Source organism: Mercenaria mercenaria, chromosome 12 (genome assembly GCF_021730395.1).
Source record: "Mercenaria mercenaria strain notata chromosome 12, MADL_Memer_1, whole genome shotgun sequence".
In the NCBI taxonomy this organism is placed as follows: Eukaryota; Metazoa; Mollusca; class Bivalvia; order Venerida; family Veneridae; genus Mercenaria; species Mercenaria mercenaria.
In genome coordinates this window covers 34,910,969-34,930,131 of record NC_069372.1, presented here as the reverse complement: position 1 = coordinate 34,930,131, position 19,163 = coordinate 34,910,969, and the positions used below count along the sequence as shown (strand labels likewise).

Below are 19,163 nucleotides of genomic sequence, written 5' to 3'. Positions count from 1 at the left end.
AGCATGCAGTTATTATATATATCATTTTATCTCCGCGTGTAACACAGTAGCTCTAGATGTCATATTACATTTAAAACAATTGTAACATATAAAAAACCGCCTTGTGTTATAAATGCTATTGTGATCCTGATACCCTTCGAGGGAGAAAAAAATCCCTTCTCCAGTATTTACGCATAATGTGCTATTAAGCTTTAAATTATGACACCTCTCATTAAATTTCATACGAATGAGAATTTAGGTAAGAGGTGTTGATCTGATTAAATTTGGAGTGACTGAATCACTTTTGACACCACAGTATAAGCTTTCTGGCTTTCAGAACTATTTTAATGGCAGGCTACTAAATAGAACGAGAAAAGTGAAACGAATGGAGAAACCTAATTAGATGAAATAGATTTTCTGTTTTATTTACTTTAAAAAGACCTCCGATTTTTTAAATTATAATTTTCATCCAGTCCGTCACAAATATGAGACCTTGCAGCTTACACGGATCAATGATGAATATCACGTCTGAAACCTAAAAAAGAAAGGTTTCTTTCTCGGGAGTGATTTCTGGAACAGCATGCTACATTATAAATTCACTGACTTATTAATATTGCCCAAAATTTTACTTTAAGCAGAGAAAAACAACCAGCACTAGTGAAACATGAAACGCTTTTCAATTACAATTTAGCGTTTGCTGTCACCTCCGCTTGTTGCTACGCAACGCGATACGCTGAAGTGCCCGGATATCCGACCTGATCAATTCTAAAGAGTAGTTCCTATAGGTTAGAGACCACCAATTGTTTTCCCATAGACTTTATAGGCTGATCACTACCAAATAGAATGTAAGCCTCCGCAGGTCTAGTCACAAGTAGTCCAAATATAAATAGTACTAATCTTTTTTCCTTTCCTAGTACATTTTCTCGGCAGCAACGTGCTTACTTTTACCCTACCGCGTTTCAGTATGTATCACTTTGCATTCTAATGAAATCGGCATGTTCCTATCGCATGCTAGATAAAAATGGCGGCGTAAGAATTTAATGTCACAAAAAGAGAAATTGAAAGAAGCGAAAAGTAGTAAATTCAGCGGGTTGTATTTAACGAACTGTAGTTTTCTTATATAAAAGTTAACACCCCCTTTTCTTTTTGTTTTTCTAAAGTAGCGATCTAGTTCTTTATGGGAATATAAGTGTCTGAAAATCTGATATGCTAGAAAATGTCGAAACACCGTTATGAAGTGAGTGGATTTTATATGAAATAAAGAACAGCTGGATTTAGTAGTGTTCAGCCAATAAGGGGCAATACATGTTATTTTCTGAAACCCCTCGAAAATGAATGGAAATGCCATTAATCTATTCTTTATGATGTAAAACGGTTACAAATGGCTGAAAACGCTTAAATTTCTTGTGTTTTTGGAATTTAGATCGAATTTTCGACCAGGTGGCACTATTTTGGTTCGTTTTAGGACCTAGTAAATGTCTTTTCTCGCATTTTAGCACTTCAGTTGTCTAAATAATATTGAAATTAGCATGTTTCTGAATGAAAATGACAAACATCGTAACGATTAAATGGATGTTAAATGTAAATTCCATGAATAAGGTAAAATTAATTGAAATATTGCTTGCACAGGGCAAAATTTTGCATATTTTTGGGGATGGGGGTGACCTGTAATGAATTGTCATTTCTCTATATTTTCTCAATATTTTGCACCAAAACAAAGCAGAATCATTGTGAAATAGGTGTACCTTGAGAATGAATGCAAATTCATGGAAAAATCAAACAAAAATTTTCTCTTATAGGCTGATCACTACCAAATAGAATGTAAGCCTCCGCAGGTCTAGCCACAAGTAGTCCAAATATAAATAGTACTAATCTTTTTTCCTTTCCTAGTGCATTTTCTCGGCAGCAACATGCTTACTTTTACCCTACCGCATTTCAGTATGTATCACTTTGCATTCTAATGAAATCGGCATATTCCTATCGCATGCTAGATAAAAATGGCGGCGTAAGAATTTAATGTCACGAAAAGAGAAATTGAAAGAAGCGAAAAGTAGTAAATTCAGCGGGTTGACCGTTGTATTTAACGAACTGTAGTTTTCTTATATAAAAGTTAGCACCCCCTTTTCTTTTTGTTTTTCTAAAGTAGCGATCTAGTTCTTTATGGGAATATAAGTGTCTGAAAATCTGATATGCTAGAAAATGTCGAAACACCGTTATGAAGTGGGTGGATTTTATATGAAATAAAGAACAGCTGGATTTAGTGGTGTTCAGCCTATATATTGTAACATTATGGCGTGTACGGCCTTCCATACATCGAAACATGTATATCTAATTACAAGTTTTTCAAGAACTATCTTAGTTCTACCAAAATATCGGACGAAAAACATATGAATAGTGATACTTTATTTAAGTAATTTTCGTGTGAATGAGATGACCCCCTGTTTACATCATTGACATGGCGGGAGAAACTCGTTTGATAAAACTACTTTTCAATACACATAAAATGTAGCAAATTTTGTCAAAATGTATAATAAAATACTGTAAATGCAGTGAAAAAATATCAATTTTGAAAAAAAATAATCACTTCCTGGGTTTGTTTACATGACTGACCAATCAGAACGCACAGACGTTACCTTATTCCCAGGTATACACTTACCTCATTCCCAGTAAGTTCCCTGTACTTTTTTGAATTGGTGGTCTCTGACCTATAGGAGAGATCGCCTTGACGTCACGCGTTAACATCTGTTTATCTGGTGGTTGGCAAAACAAATGATTTTAACACCGTTTGCGTATTGAATCAGAATTTTTAATTTTTAATAACTTTTTTGCTCATTGATGGATTTTCAAAATTCAAAAAGATTTGAAATACTAACAATATTCATATTTTTGTATCCAAATATCTTTTTTCAATGAATAACCGTTTTAAATGACATATAATTTTAAAAGCGGCGTAGTGATTTTCACAACCTTTAGAAAAACAGTGTAAGTTAAGCGTTCATAATCCATTTTATTTCGAAATAACAATTAAAAGTAATCAATAAATTGCTTGTTTTATAACCTTTCCATTGATCAAAAAATTATTTATGTAATTTGTGTTTTAAGAAAGTTAAGACCGTTAGAAAAACATCACTGTTTACAAAAAACATGGACGGTCGGCTTCTGCCCACCCGATCACTGTCTTATCAGTTCTAAAAATAGAATTTGTATACAAACACGATCTCTCCTATAGTGTTGCAAAAAAGTCCCTTCCTCAGGTGACTATAGTCTGTATCAAAAGACTAATGCTATTTATTCCGTACAGTGTTGAAAAAAAAAAGTCCCTAACCTCAGGTGACTATAGTCTGTATCAATAAACTAATGCTATTTATTCCGTAAAGTAACCGAATATAAAAACTACTTACATGTCAGTTAGAAGTCCAAAATTACTTCCCAGCAAATGAACAACGAAATATCCAAGTTTTAAAGGAACAGTTCCAGCACAAAATTAGTAAAGTCTTTATTCCGAGATACTGTTTACGTACACACACAAAAAATCAATATACTCGTATCGGTTATTTGTGACATTAAATGCATATAGATTGTATTTCTTTTAGTCAAACAGACGGAATAAATCGCGAAAATGTTTATATCCGCTCTCATCCCTGCACAAATTTGTCAGATAAGCCCACTTTAGAAATATATCTGGATTAAATTCATTGACATACACGAATGCAGCTAATAATAAACGATCAAAATGTTTAACACCTATCTACCAAAACAGTCATCTAATTAGCTTTGGCCACTTTTTAGCATCTCCAATAATGTCTTGTATTATCATCCATTGTGTGTAAATTTTTCTTCTTCCATAGCTAACGGTCAATTGAAACTTGCAATCAAAATCAAGGCATATTAACATCTCTGTGAACTATGTTAATGGGTTCATTCAAAGTACATGGTTATCTTTTGATCTGAACGTAAAATTATGGGTAAACATTGTCTGCAGAATGCCTGACCTCTATATATATACTCCTGGTATTTGGTCCGCGGACCGAATAATTTCTTCGTCGCTATATATACTTCTGGTATTTGGTCCGCATCTGAAAACTTCTACATTAACGAATTATTTTAAGAATGTCACCCCCCAAAAGACTACCAAGCCCCATTTTCTGAAAATATGCTCCCCCAAAGAAAACCCTTTTCCCGGGGATACTTCCCCTTAAAAGGCATTAGAATGAATCTATTGGAAAACAATTTCGTCTCTCTATATATACTCCTGGTATTTGGTCCGCGGACCAAATAAATTCTTCGTCGCTATATATACTCCTGGTATTTGGTCCGCACCTGAAAACTTCTATATAAACGAATTATTTTAAAAATGTCACCCCCCAAAAGACTACCAAGCCCGTTTTTCTGAAAATATGCTCCCCCAAAGAAAACCCCTTTCCCGGGGATACTTCCCCTTAAAAGGCATTAGAATAAATCTATTGGAAAACATTGTCGTCTCTATATATATATACTCCTGGTATTTGGTCCGCACATGTATAATTTATTATGTGTATTCCTACGCGACCTTACATGACCTCAACAGTGAATGGCGGATGGATACACAATGATTTTTTAGAATGGCGGATGGATACACTATGATTTTTTTACAAAGCCGAAGCTAAACATATCATTTAAATGTTGTGGAATTTATTTGGTCTGCTCGAAATGTTTGTTTTTTGTTTTTTTGAGGTGGCGCACCCATATGGGCACCAAGACTGGACGGGCACCTGTGGTTTAAAGGTTGTCAATCACATTTAAGCAAATTTTAGTGACATTTTTTACTTTTTGTATATTCTGTCAGAGATTTATTTAAAAAACAAAAACACCCATTACTTAGAGTTAGATCCCTGTTAGAAATGTATACTTTATTGATTTTCATAAAAATTTGTAATTACTCCCCTTTAATCTATGAAAATATTTAAAATGCTTGGTATTTCTTTTTATTCCTATATAATTCCGAGTTTTACATTCGCATTGGATAGATATACCAATTATTTAACAATCTGAATCAAAAGGTAGGTTTTAAAATGCATGTAGCTTCTGAATTTTATTTTTTTCCATTCTATCTTGGTTGCGCAAGATAGTCAAAGGGAGGTAATAATAATTTTTCAAACTTGCATTTCTAATGAATTCAATCTATATATGTAATTGTTAATGCAATTATTTTACGAATATAATACAATGTATCGGTTAGTTATACATTTTCTTAGGTAAAGTATGTTTATCACATTTATACTTATGATAAAATAACTCGATCTTGGTTGGGCAACTGCAATAGGAAAACCAATTATTAAAAATATCTCCAGTGAAAACCTAACTTGTATTAAGCGCTAACTGAACATAAATGAGTGTAAATGATCAGATGTTAAAGTTTAAAACAAATCCGTTACTTAGCCAAAATCTGATTATCCACCTTTAATAATGTCTTAAATATTAAAAGTTAAAAGGCAGTGGCTACGATCCGGTCCGGTTCTAGGATTATGAAAGTTCCGTATTCCTAGACAACCCCATGAGGATAGGCTAGGATTACGGAAGTATTCACGAGACATCAAAAATATGTTAGGACATGCATAAATGATGTTGTAAACTTTTTATTTCACTTTATTAAAATAGCGATTTTTTTATGCCTGCCTTATTATTCCGTGTTATCTATCCGCCATTTTGGGTTAGTATAATCTTAAACGCTATATATTAATGGCGACCCGTGGAAATATTATCGAAATATGAGGGTAAAAGTTAGGTTTAAAGAAATATTCTATGCTTTGATTTTTTTTATTTATAACCATATTGTATGTTATTAAAGACCATTTGTGTTGATTTGATGACAAAAATTGCACGTATATATGAAACATAGATAATTCTATAATATTTTCGGTGTGCCAGCATTAAAATTATACTAACCCAAAACAGCGGATCGATAGCACAAAATAATAATAGGAAATAAGTAATTTTACATGTCATTTATGCATGTCCTAGCATATATTTGATGCCTCTTAAATACTTCCGTAATCCTAGCCTATCCTCATACGGTTGTCTAGGAATACGGAACTTCCGAAATCCTAGAACCAGAGTACAGGGTAACTGTATTTTGAGATGAATATGTTTGGGGGCTGCTGCCACCACACCCCTAGTCTAAATAATGAGACCTCGGGTAGACCGATTTTACATTTTGATATTTTATGTTGTCTTCCTAGAGGCGGATATCGACAAGTGCAAAAAATATAATGATATTCAACTCTCGGGTACAATTATTTGGACTACCACACCCCTGCTTTACCCTACACCCCCAACTTGCTGCGCATGCGCATTGTAAACTTCTGGGGACTGCTAAAGTGCATTCTACCCTTGTGTACCTAAACCGTGCTTTCCAAAAGCAATTCTTCGACTTTTTCTAATCTATTTGGGGATCTACATCCGTCATTAAGGCAAAAATGATGCTTTCTAAAAACGTCTTGAATCGGACAGGAGAGATTTGTATCGGACACCTAAGTCGGGGATCAGCGGTCATATAAATTCCATTAGGGGATCATTGGACAGTTTTGGCCATACCAAATAGATATGTCGTTCGTCGGAACTACTGCATCAATAATTCCATTCCAGAGAAAAAAAAAATAAAAATTACGCGCCTGCATGTACATAAAAATCTCCGAAAAAAATATTTTTTTTCGATTACGCGGTCCGGAATAATAACGGCAAAACAGGTTTTATCGCTGTTTTAATGCGTCGAAGTGATATTGATTGGATTTCATGCGTCCGTAATACATGTAGCTGATGTTCCAAACTCAAAAAAGGCAGGAATTATGGTGTTGTTCATCATCTGTTTTAAATCTGGAGTGTCTGTGCTAGTGCCACACATGGCCTTCGATGTGCCGGTAGGTAATGAAATAGGCACATTCTACTTTTGTTTAATACAGTGAAAAGAACGAAGTCCGACTTGTAAGACGTGCACGGGGATGCAGTTAAAATATTTGGAAATATTGTTCAGATATAAAGTTTCCAAACCATTTGTTATCAGTTGTTTAATTCAGCATGTTAGATCTAGAGCCCAAAGCTGAGGCCAACTACTATCTTAAAAAAATATTTGTTCACGGATCCTGACCGACCTATCACATTGTCTCGACCCAGATTGTTTTGAACGTAACTCCTTTAAATAGTACATCAGTCAGATATTCTATCAAAAAGCATTTAGTCAATTTAAAAATTGTTTAGCTTTTCAAATAAGTAGTGTAGATATGAAAATAATTTCTAACAAATTCTGTCCTTTTGTAACCACAGTTTTGCCTGTTTGTACACATGATGCCAGGATATATTTAAAATTGGCTGTAAATTGATTGAACGAAAGAAACTGAAAAAAAACCAGACTTCCGCAACTCTAAATTTCTAGTTCAGTCAAAGCACAACAAACAACACTTTTAAGGGTGGTCATATTGGGATCGTTCTTTGTCCGTCTGTTATTATTTTTGCCTGAAATGAATCTCTACCACAAAAGCTTAAGCTAGCCTGATCATGATCTGTTAAAAATTATTCCAAAGGGATTCAAGCAATGTCTAAGCATCTGTATGCCCAATTCTGTCAGGTCTCACTGGTCAAGTGGTTTATTACTTCCCCTGTCACCTCTATGGGTTGGAGTTCCACTAGGGGCACAAATTTGTTCATGTGTCAAAGCCATCTAACTGTGTTTCAGAAGAAATGTTATTCCACACAATCATGTGCCTGTTTTGTCTTAAATATTCCTCATCCTGTGCCATTAAATAAGCACGTCTTCAGATTAATGTAGAAAAATCAAAATTAAAAATGAGACACTCATTCCTTAGTAATTAAAATAACAAAATAAAAAAAAGAAAAGTGATTCATTGAGTTCTGGCAAGAATTTATTTGCAAAATCATTCATGTAGTCTTTAAAACATATAGAAAAGCTATATACTGTGTTACCCACACTGTAAATATTTGATTTCTGTGTTATTTCTAAAGAAATGTTAACTTTATATATAATCATAACCGCCTCCTCAAGGGTTCAAGCTGGGGAAAAAAATAAAAAAAGCCCGCTCGCTCCATGTAAAATCTACCCACCTCTGAAAAAATCAAAATTGAGAAAAAAAAAATAAAATAAAAATTTCGCTCGCCCGCTCCTATTTTTTTTGAAAATTTTCCGAAGAACTATTAATCAATTTGGTATGGCCTTTAAGTTTTTTTAAAAAAAAGATCTGTGTCCTTAATGAAACAGACTGCAATATATGTCAGTTACATTTTATTTGTGTTGTGTTTCTTTGGGCATTTTTTCGGCTGTTCTTTTTAGCTCATCTGATTTTTTGAAAAAAAAGTGATGAGTTATTGTCATCACTTGAGCGGTTGTCGGCGTCGGCGTTGGCGTCGGCGTCTGCGTCGGCGTTGCCTGGTTAAGTTTTATGTTTAGGTCAGCTTTTCTCCTAAACTATCAAAGCTATTGCTTTGAGACTTGGAATACTTGTTCACCATCATAAGCTGACCCTGTATAGCAAGAAACATAACTCCATCTTGTTTTTTGCAAGATTTATGGCCCCTTTTGTACTTAGAAAATCAGTTTTCTTGGTTAAGTTTTATGTTTAGGTCAGCTTTTATCCTAAACTATCAAAGCTATTGCTTTAAAACTTGCAACACTTGTTCATCATCATAAGTTGACCCTGTGCAGCAAGAAACATAACTCCATCCTGCTTTTTGCAAGATTTATGGCCCCTTTAGGACTTAGAAAATATCAGATTTCTTGGTTAAGTTTTATGTTTAGGTCAACTTTTTCTCTTAAACTATCTAAGCTATTGCTTTGAAACTTGCAACACTTGTTCACCATCATAAGCTGACCCTGTACAGCAAGAACATAACTCCATCCTGCTTTTTGCAATAATTATTGCCCCTTTTGGACTTAGAAAATCATTTTCTTGGTTGAGTATTATGTTTAAGTCAACTTTTCTCATAAACTATCAAAGCTATTGCTTTAAAACTTGCAACAGTTTTTCACCATCATAAGTGGACACTGTACATCAAGAAACATAACTCTATTCTGCTTTTTGCAAGAATGATGGCCCTTTTTAGACTTAGAAAATCATGGGTAGGACAATATTTCTATTACACAAAAAAAATCAGATGAGCGTCAGCACCCGCAAGGCGGTGCTCTTGTTTAATTTTTCTTTTCATTTCTCCAGCAACTTTTCTCTTTTTTTCTTGCAAAGACTCTTCTCTAACACAAGCACACAACTTCAACACGTAGGAATCGTTAACTTTCTTTGCATAATTATTTGCAACCCAAATGATACTAAAATCTTCGAAAGTTTTTGAGGTGCAACAACAGTCCCAAACAATAACCATTAAAATACTTTCATGAGCTTTCTGCTTCAGGTACTCCAGTATGTCATAAATGTAATGGTGGTCATAGATGTATTCGTGTTCATACAATATTTGAAGAAAGTTGTAAGATTAGGTTTTTTGTCCGGCCAAATAAGTAACTTCTCGTTCTCTATATACTACAGGCATCATCAGGTGTCTACTGACTCTACTCATGGTATCCTAAAAGAAAAAGATGACTGGAACGTTCTAAAAATGTTTTAAACTATGCGCGGCGATGCATTTAGGTAATTTTATTGTACCCCCCGACAACAAAGTTGTAAGGGGGGGTATACTGGTTTCAGGTTGTCTGTCTGTCCATAGACACAATCTTGTGCGCACCATCTCTCCTCATCCCCTTGACACAATTTAATTAAACTTCACACAAGTTATCAGTAACTACTGTAGTTGTGCATGGGGCATGTTAGGTTCTTTCAGAAAAAAAATGCAGAGTTACGGGACTGTTTTTTGAGTCGGCTAAAGGCTGAAAGCCTTTTGACGAGTCCTTGCTATCCAACGATCTCTAAATGAACCAAATAACACAGTGAAGGGACGTAGTTCCATTAGATTTCTCAAACTTCAAACAGTTCACTGCATGAATGAAGTTAAGTTGTGTCAATTCCCTTTGCTATGACCAATATATGATGTAATCTGTCATATTTATGACTTGTAATTGTGCAATACTCCAATGTAACTCATTAAGCATAAATGTGCATTTTAAGAATTGCGCAGGCTTACAAAGCCTGGGTAACATCCAGAGAAAGACAAAAAATAGTTCCACAGGGCTCCAGATAAGATGCGTATTAGCGTAAATTACGTATAGAAATAATGCAAATACGCATGTCTAATAATTTCTAAGCGTATAAAAATGTATATAAAATTACAGAAACGCACACAATGCTTTTTTAAAAACAAAATCTGAATCGTCTGGATGCGTTAGGTAACATAGCCGATCAGCCTTAATTCTCCCACATTGAACGTAAACACGCATCGTATGATTTCTATAAACTTTGCGTGGGTTGAATTTTGCAGTCAGTAAACAGATAAATTATTGGAAGAAGAAGCTCTTACTGGTTTGTTTAGTTACTACTGATATTAAAAATGATTTTAATTCTTATTTTTCGAGAAGTAAACAAATCGGCGAAACATTAAATTGTATTTTCTTGTAGTTTTTGAAATCGAAAGTAGATCGTCTATGTTTGGCTGCTTTCACAAAACGAAACAACTTCTTTATGAAAAGATTTAAATAAGAGGACTGGTAATTTAACTGTAAACTTCAATATCAGATACTGCCAGTTGCTGCTAAATGTCTTCGTATCATCACAATTTGTAAAATATATTGTTGAAACTGGAGAAAAGTGTAATCGTATCCTTGGCCATTTTAGGGGCCATTAGAGTTAAAAATAGAAATACTTTTAAATGACTTCTTCTCACGAACCGCTTAATGGATCTTCATCAAACTTGGTCTGTAGCATCATTATAAGGTCCTCTGAAAAATTTGTTCAAATAGGCACACTTGGCCCCTTTTCGGAGCTGCTGAGCTAAAATAGAAATGCCCCATGCGGTTCTGGGATGATCTGTTTATGAAAAGAATTGGAACCACTGCCTTACCCTTGCATGATCGTAAGAGGCGACTAATAGGGTCTTAACACTTGGTTTTGCTTAACTCTGTAATTCTAGCAGGTATACAAATTTTGATTCCATACCTCATGTTTTTATTCCGATGTAAATGAGATGTGAAATCAAAATTTGTAGTCCTGTTTGGCGCCATATTACCTATACTGTGTTGGTGCACTGTAAAACTCAAATCAAATCAAATCATGAACCGCTTGATGGATCTTCATCAAACTTAGTCTGAAGCATCATTATGTGGTCCTCTCCCAATTTTGTTCAAATGGGGGCGCTGGAGCTTAAAATAGAAATACCTTTAAACAACTTCTTACCATGCACGGCTTGATGGATCTTCATCAAACTTGGTCTGTGGCATCATTTCATGGTCCTCTCCCATGTTTGTTCGAATGGGGGCACTTGGCCCCTGATATATAGCTAAAAACAGAAATACCTTTTAAACAACTTCTTATCATGAACTGCTTGATGGATCTTAAACAAACTTGGTATGTAGCATAATTATATGGTCCTCTCCCAAGTTTGTTCAAATGGGGGCACTTGGCCCCTTTTAGGGCCACTAGAGCTAAAAATGTAAATACTTTTAAAAATCTGTTTTAATTTAAATTTGTAAAAACAATTTCTTAATTCCTTTTTAAATTTAATACTTTGTCACAGTCAAGATCTAATTAGGACAAAGTCTGCCCCAGGTGAGCGACTTAGTCTGCCCCAGGTGAGCGACTTAAGTGGGCCTCTTGTTTAAGAACTGCTGATTCAAAGTTGCTTGGATTACAACCTTGTCTGAGTACAATTTGCTTCAAGCGTTTAGTCAAACATCCTTCATGAGGATGGCACAGTATGTGGGGGCATCCTTGTGCAGTGGACACAAATCAAGTTTTTCATTGATTTGATTATGTTTACTGTTGCTCCAAGCAATTTTTGGCAGACTAAATATAAGAGACACAACTGTTGAAAAGAAATTAGCATTTATGACTGTTATAAAATGGACTTGATTTATCCATAGAAAAGAGAATATCAACATCTTTACCAAACAACCAACCTGTGCAATACAAATGTTTTATTGTACTGCCCCTTACTTTTCCATACTATTGAACACTTAAAATGTTCGCAAATAGTTATCCTCCTTTAAAATAGAATGCCATTTGTAAAGAAATAAGATAAACAATTTGCTGAAAAACATTATATCAGGTAATGCGAAATTTCACCACTGCAGCATCAAAACAAAAATATGTAACAGTTATTTGAAATCTTTCAGTTTTTAGCTCATCTGATTTTTTGAAAAAAAATGATGAGTTATTGTCATCACTTGAGCGGTTGTCGGCGTCGGCGTCGGCGTCGGCGTTGCCTGGTTAAGTTTTATGTTTAGGTCAGCTTTTCTCCTAAACTATCAAAGCTATTGCTTTGAAACTTGGAATACTTGTTCACCATCATAAGCTGACCCTGTATAGCAAGAAACATAACTCCATCTTGCTTTTTGCAAGATTTATGGCCCCTTTTGGACTTAGAAAATATCAGATTTCTTGGTTAAGTTTTATGTTTAGGTCAACTTTTCTCCTAAACTATCAAAGCTATTGCTTTGAAACTTGGAATACTTGTTCACCATCATAAGCTGACCCTGTACATCAAGAAACATAACTCCATCTTGCTTTATGCAAGAATTATTGCCCCTTTTGGACTTAGAAAATCAGTTTTCTTGGTTAAGTTTTATGTTTAGGTCAGCTTTTATCCTAAACTATCAAAGCTATTCCGTTAAAACTTGCAACACTTGTTCACCATCATAAGCTGACCCTGTACAGCAAGAAACATAACTCCTTCCTGCTTTTTGCAAGATTTATGGCCCCTTTTGGACTTAGAAAATATCAGATTTCTTGGTTAAGTTTTATATTTAGGTCAACTTTTTCTCTTAAACTATCGAAGCTATTGCTTTAAAACTTGCAACTCTTGTTCACCATCATAAGCTGACCCTGTACAGCAAGCAACATAACTCCATCCTGCTTTTTGCAATAATTATTGCCCTTTTTGGACTTAGAAAAATCATTTTCTTGGTTGAATATTATGTTTAAGTCAACTTTTCTCATAAACTATCAAAGCTATTGCTTTAAAACTTGCAACAGTTTTTCACCATCATAAGTGGACACTGTACATCAAAAAACATAACTCTATCCTGCTTTTTGCAAGAATGATGGCCCTTTTTAGACTTAGAAAATCATGGGTAGGACAATATTTCTATTATACAAAAAAAATCAGATGAGCGTCAGCACCCGCAAAGCGGTGCTCTTGTTAAAGATTGCGGTACTTTTCCTCCAGATTTTAGGTAAAAGCTTTGACTATTAATTGAACCAAGACATTTAAGAAGTGTATACTTTATTTAGAAACAAATTCACAGAAATTTTTATTGAAATAAAAGATTTAAAACGGGTCTAAATGATTATAATTATGACATACTATGCATGTTAAAGTGTATTTGATTATAGGTTATGTTAAATAACTAGATCTACACTTTCAGATGCCATACCTGCAGATTGAACTTCTTGACGTCGACTGGAAGTTTTGTGTTTTCCCTGCTTTAGCCTAGTTATTTATTCAAACAGCTAAATGATCAACTGTGCTTTTTGGGAAGCCAGTCATAATGCTCTATTTTTATCTTTCAGAGTTACGACAAAACAGCAGACCAACAGAAAGCTGCTTGATTTTTAGAGTCATAAACAAATTCGTAGCTGAAGATAATATATCTGTTTCAAGATAATCAGACATCGACCCGTATTGCCAACGATTTTAGTAAATGTGAATCTTGAGTTCTATGAAACAGTAAACCGTGGCGTTTGGTATCTTGAGTTCTGTAATGATAGCCAATTGACACATGTACAGTAAACCTCACTTATAAGGAACTCGGATATAAGGAACACTCGGTTATAAGGAACAGTTTTCAATTCCCCGATCTTATTCCTTCCTTATTTAATGTAAAAATCCTCGGTTATAGGGAACTCGGTTATAAGGAACACTCGGTTATAAGGAACACTTTTTCTTGTCCCAAAGTACGAACTTAAATGGAAAACACCTCGGTTATAGCGAACAGACAAAAATAATTATTAAAAATCGGAAAATGTTAATTCACGGACAGGATAAACAGAAAAAAATATAATCTCATCTTTAAAATTTACCAAATACTAGACGATCGTGATTTATACTTCAGTCTATATTCCTAAATAACAAACTGTTTAGTTTATATCCCTGCATTTGTACAGACTCACAAAAAGTATAATGATAAACATACCCAAATCTTATTACACGCTTAATTCTGCATATTTGGACGCATACGTTTTGAAAAAGCACACTAGAAAATCTCAGCCGCGATTTCCCGGGACGTATATATTTGGCGCGTGCTTGATCAATACACAAGGAAAACAGTTGCTCCTGTCGGTCAAAAAAAAACGATGACTCTTTTGCTCCTGGCCAATCAGAGATTCACATTTCCAATAGATGAATGGTCGATTAAGGTACACGTAGTATTGTGTGTTTACGTAATCTAATCAACACGCGAAAAACCACTCTGATTATGTAACGAATAATTTGTTTTTTAACACGTGGCTTACTTAGCAGTTTTGAGTTCACCGTTAACGCGATAATTGGATTAAATGATGATTGAAATTAGAATGTTTGCAGGACAGTCACAGGATTGATTGTGTTGTTTTTTCATAGCCGTTCCTGAACCAGATAAACAATAATTGGCTCACAGTGTTTTCAAAATGGATACGAAACAAAATATATTCTTTTGGCTGGTTTGTTTGGTCATTTTAAGTGTAGAATTTCCTTGTGCAAGATAAGTATAAAAATGGACAGACTCGCAAAATTCGCACATAAAGATTCATGGTCGGTCCGAAGTGAGAACACATAGCCATTTTCAAACGCTATTAAATTGTGTTCGCTATACAAATTGTGTTCGTTATACTAACCTCGGTTACAAGGAACTAGTTTGCTGTACGGATATAAGGAACTCCGGTTATAAGGAACAATTTTTAAAAGTCCCGAGCTGTTCCTTATAAGCGAGGTTTACTGTATATGGTAGAAGAGTGGATCCGAGTTTGTGAATTAGCTAGTTGACATATTTGATGGAAGTGTGGATCTGAGTTCTGTGATACAGCTAATCGACACATTTGGTGAAAGTGTGGATCTGAGTTCTTTGAATAAGCTGGTTGACACATTTGGTGGAAATGTGGATCTGAGTTCTGTCAATTAGGGAATTTACACATTTGATGGAAGTGGGGATCTTAGTTCTGTGGTACAGCTTATCGACACATTTGGTAGAAGTGGGGATCCGATCTGAGTTCTGTGATACAGCTACATGTAATCGACACATTTGATGGAAGTGGGGATCTGAGTTCTGTGATACAGCTAATGGACACATTTGGTGGAAGTGGGGATCTGAGTTCTGTGATACAGCTAATCAACACAGGTGGAAGTGTGGATCTGTGTTCTGTGATACAGCTAATCGACACATAGGTGGAACTGTGGCTCTGAGTTCTGTGATACAGCTAATCAACACATTTAATGGAAGTGTGGATCTGAGTTCTGTGATACAGCTAATCGACACATAGGTGGAACTGTGGATCTGAGTTCTGTGATACAGCTAATCGACACATTTGGTGCAAGTGGGGATCTTAGTTCTGTGATACAGCTAATCAACACATTTGGTGGTAGTGTGGATCTGAGTTCTGTGATACATTTAATCAACATATTTGGCGGAAGTGGGGATCTTAGTTCTGTGATACAGCTAATCAACACATTTGGTGGAAGTGTTGATCTGAGTTCTGTGTTACAGCTAGTCGACACATTTGGTGGAAATGTGGATCTGAGTTATTTGAATTAGCTGGTTGACACGTTTGGTGGAAATGTGGATCTGAGTTCTGTTAGTTAGCTAATTGACACATTTGGTGGAAGTGGGGATCTTAGTTCTGTAGTACAGCTTATCGATACACTTGGTGGAAGTGTGGATCTGAGTTCTGTGTTACAGCAATCAACACATTTAGTGGAAGAAAAGATCTTAGTTGTGTGGAACAGCTAATCTAAACATTTGGTGGAAGTGTGGATCTGAGTTCTGTGTTACAGCAGTCGACACATTTGGTGGAAGAAGGTATCTTAGTTGTGTGGAACAGCTAATCAACACATTTTGTGGAAGTGTGGATCTGAGTTCTGTGATACAGCAGTCGACACATTTGGTGGAAGAAGGTATCTTAGTTGTGTGGAACAGCTAATCAACACATTTTGTGGAAGTGTGGATCTGAGTTCTGTGGTAGAGGTAATCAACACGATCATTAATTTTGGTGGAAGTGTGGATCTGAGTTCTGTTATACAGCTTATTGACACATTTAGCGGTCAGTTAAAATAATTATTGATGGGCGTCTGAGTTCTGTGAAACAGCTTATTGACACATACTGTTCAAAGTCAGTTTCATTTATAATTTAGCTGGGGTCTTTGAAACAGTTGATTGGCACTTCTGCCATTAAAAGGATGCATTTGGAAGTCAGTGTAAGATTATAAAGGACTTGAAATTCTGTGAAACAGCTGATCAACGCATTTAGAGGTCAGTATTGGTTTGTGAGGAACTTGGGCTCAGCAGAACAGATCCAAAACACAGTCAGTGCCAGTTTCAGTCTGTGTTGAACTGAGTTTCGTTTCAGACTAGTGAGTATCAGATATACAATGTATAAAGAAAAATATTTCTCTTTTAAAGTATAGCCCTGTTCCTGATAAGGCAACCTTTAATTATTAAAATCAGATAACTGTAAAAGCAGAAATTTTAGCTAAGGTTTAAATTTCCTGTAAATCAGTCTTGTGTAAATATTCGCCATTAGTATAATTTAAGTTCAATTAGGGTACCGTTTTTACAATTTTGCGAATATTAAACCTTGCGAACACATGCAAAATTTCAAATTAGCGAAATTTTGACTCAGCGAAAATATGTGCTTTAAATTACAGTTGGAACTAAAAGTATGAATGCAAGTGTTTTCTGCAAGTTGCATATTTATAGTTTAGCAGAATTCGTTTATTGTAATTAAAGTAATAGCAAGTGAAGTCATAGTTATGAAGTTTATTTAAAAAAAAAAAAAATTCCCAAACGTGGTTTATCATAGAATAACTCGAGTTTTGTGTTCTTATGCGTAAGAATGTCACAAAGGTCGTAGACCTGAGTGATAATATTACATTGTTTTGCATAAGAACGAAAAGCTCGGGTTATTCTACGATAAATCACACTTGGGAACTTATTTTTTCAATTCTAACACAACATACCAGTATCAACAGTGTTAGAAAAAATGGTAACTACTTTTTACAACTGTGCTACGCACCTGGATCGGATGACGTCATTGCACGCGAGTGGTTTATTGCAGAATAACCCAAGAAATATGCAAATCAATTTACAAGTTTAATTGTTTTATTAGATGATTTTTTTTCAACAGCACTTAATTTAAAATAAGACAAGAGCAATTTATCATTCCTTTCCAAATTGGCATTCTCACTCAACACCATGCAGCCAGCAGTTTACAAAAATTAGTGTTATTCAGATTATGGAAAATTTGAAAGGTTATTCTGTCATATTTTAGGCTTGTATTAGAAATGTCATATTTGAACCAATTTGATGAAGTTTTCTCTTTGGCAGCCTATGAGAAGCTACAGATAGGGAGCATGTGTTTATTTCTGTTTGATAACTAAGTCTTAAAAGTTACAGGAAATTACTAATTATTAGGCAATAAGGATATTTTTATCTTTAATTGGTAAGTGGTATACATTGTAGTGGTAGTAGAGTTTGATATTAAATACACAGCTGGATAGCTTTAAAGTCCATTGGACAACTTCATGTAAAATATTATTTGAAAAGTTTGAGGATTTTTGATGTTGCTGAAAAGAACATTTTGATAGTTGAAAATATCGTTATTGCTTCAGATTTTATATTGGAAAAGTGATAATTTGGATTGGTTAAGGACACTGTTTATTAGATGGTTTTCCATAATATTATATTTACAGAACTTGCTGTTCTTTGAAATCCCAGTCTTGAAAAGGTATATTTTTCTTCATTCATTAAAATATTCTGGTTTGACATACCTATAACATTATGGAGCTATATGCACATGAATGTTACTCAGGGCTGAAAGCGTGACTCACTGGTAAATAATGCTGGTCTGAGCAAATCATTTCATAAGCAACCGACCCTTAAGTTATACAAAATAAGGTTACCAAGTTGATACTAGGGAGGTTGGTCATAACCAGCAGATGACCCCTATTGATTTTGAGATCAGTATGTCAGAGGTCAAGATCACTGTGACCCGGAACAGTTAAACAGTTTGCGGATGATAACTCAATAGTGCTTGGGCCTAGGATCATCAACGTTGTTAAGGAGATTGGTCATGACCAGCAGATGACCCCTATTGATTTTGAGGTCAGTAGGTCAAAGATCAAGGTCACAGTGACTCGGAACAGTTAAAAGGTTTCCGGATGATAACTCAATAATGCTTGGGCCTAGGATGGTGAAAGTTGATGGAGGTTGGTCATCACCAGCAGATGACCCCTATTGATTTTAAGATCAGTAGGTCAAAGGTCAAGGTCACAGTTACATGGAATAGTTAAACCGTTTCCAGAAGATTACTTGAGAAAGCTTGGGTCTAGGATCATGAAACTTGATAGGGAGATTGGTCATGACCAGTAGATGTCCCCTATAGATTTTGAGGTCAGTAGGCCAGAGGTCAAGGTCACATTGACTTGGAACAGTAAAACTCTTTCCGGATGATTATGAACGCTTTGGCCTAGGATCACGAAACTTAATAGGGAGGTTGATCATGACCAGCAGTTGACCCTTGTTGAGTTTGAGGTCAGTATGTCAAAGGTCAAGGTCACATTGAACCAGAACAGTAGAATTTTTGTTAACAGTGAGCAAATAATTTCTGTTTCTTGTGCAATTACTGAATGCATCAAGGGGAGGGAGTGCACTTCGTGTTCTACGAGCTCTTGTCAAAGTTTTTTCTGAATTTGAGTACAAAATGTATTGTCTCTAAATTTTTTATTGAAAAAAGTGTAATTTTAATAACAGGAGTTATAAAACATTCAATATACAGGACAGATACCTTGCAGGTCTTTCTCTTATAATTTCTGACACCATGATCAAGTGAGCTATTGTCCACTTTTGGAAT

The 19,163-nt window shown here is 35.1% G+C and overlaps 1 protein-coding gene across 5 annotated transcripts in view; it reads left to right on the top strand.

Moving 5' to 3' along the window:
* The window catches only part of LOC123533219 (piwi-like protein 1), a 90,278-nt gene that overhangs the window by 1,785 nt on the left and 69,330 nt on the right, over positions 1 to 19,163 (top strand). For 2 of the 5 annotated variants that reach the window (XM_053519614.1, XM_053519613.1), the window contains exons 2-3: positions 13,635 to 16,665; positions 18,004 to 18,038. The gene's annotated coding sequence lies outside the window, so the exon portion shown is untranslated. Of the gene's footprint in view, positions 1 to 9,500; positions 9,606 to 13,634; positions 16,666 to 18,003; positions 18,039 to 19,163 lie in introns of those variants that run through there. The other 3 variants (XM_053519610.1, XM_053519612.1, XM_053519611.1) reach the window with 2 other exon arrangements.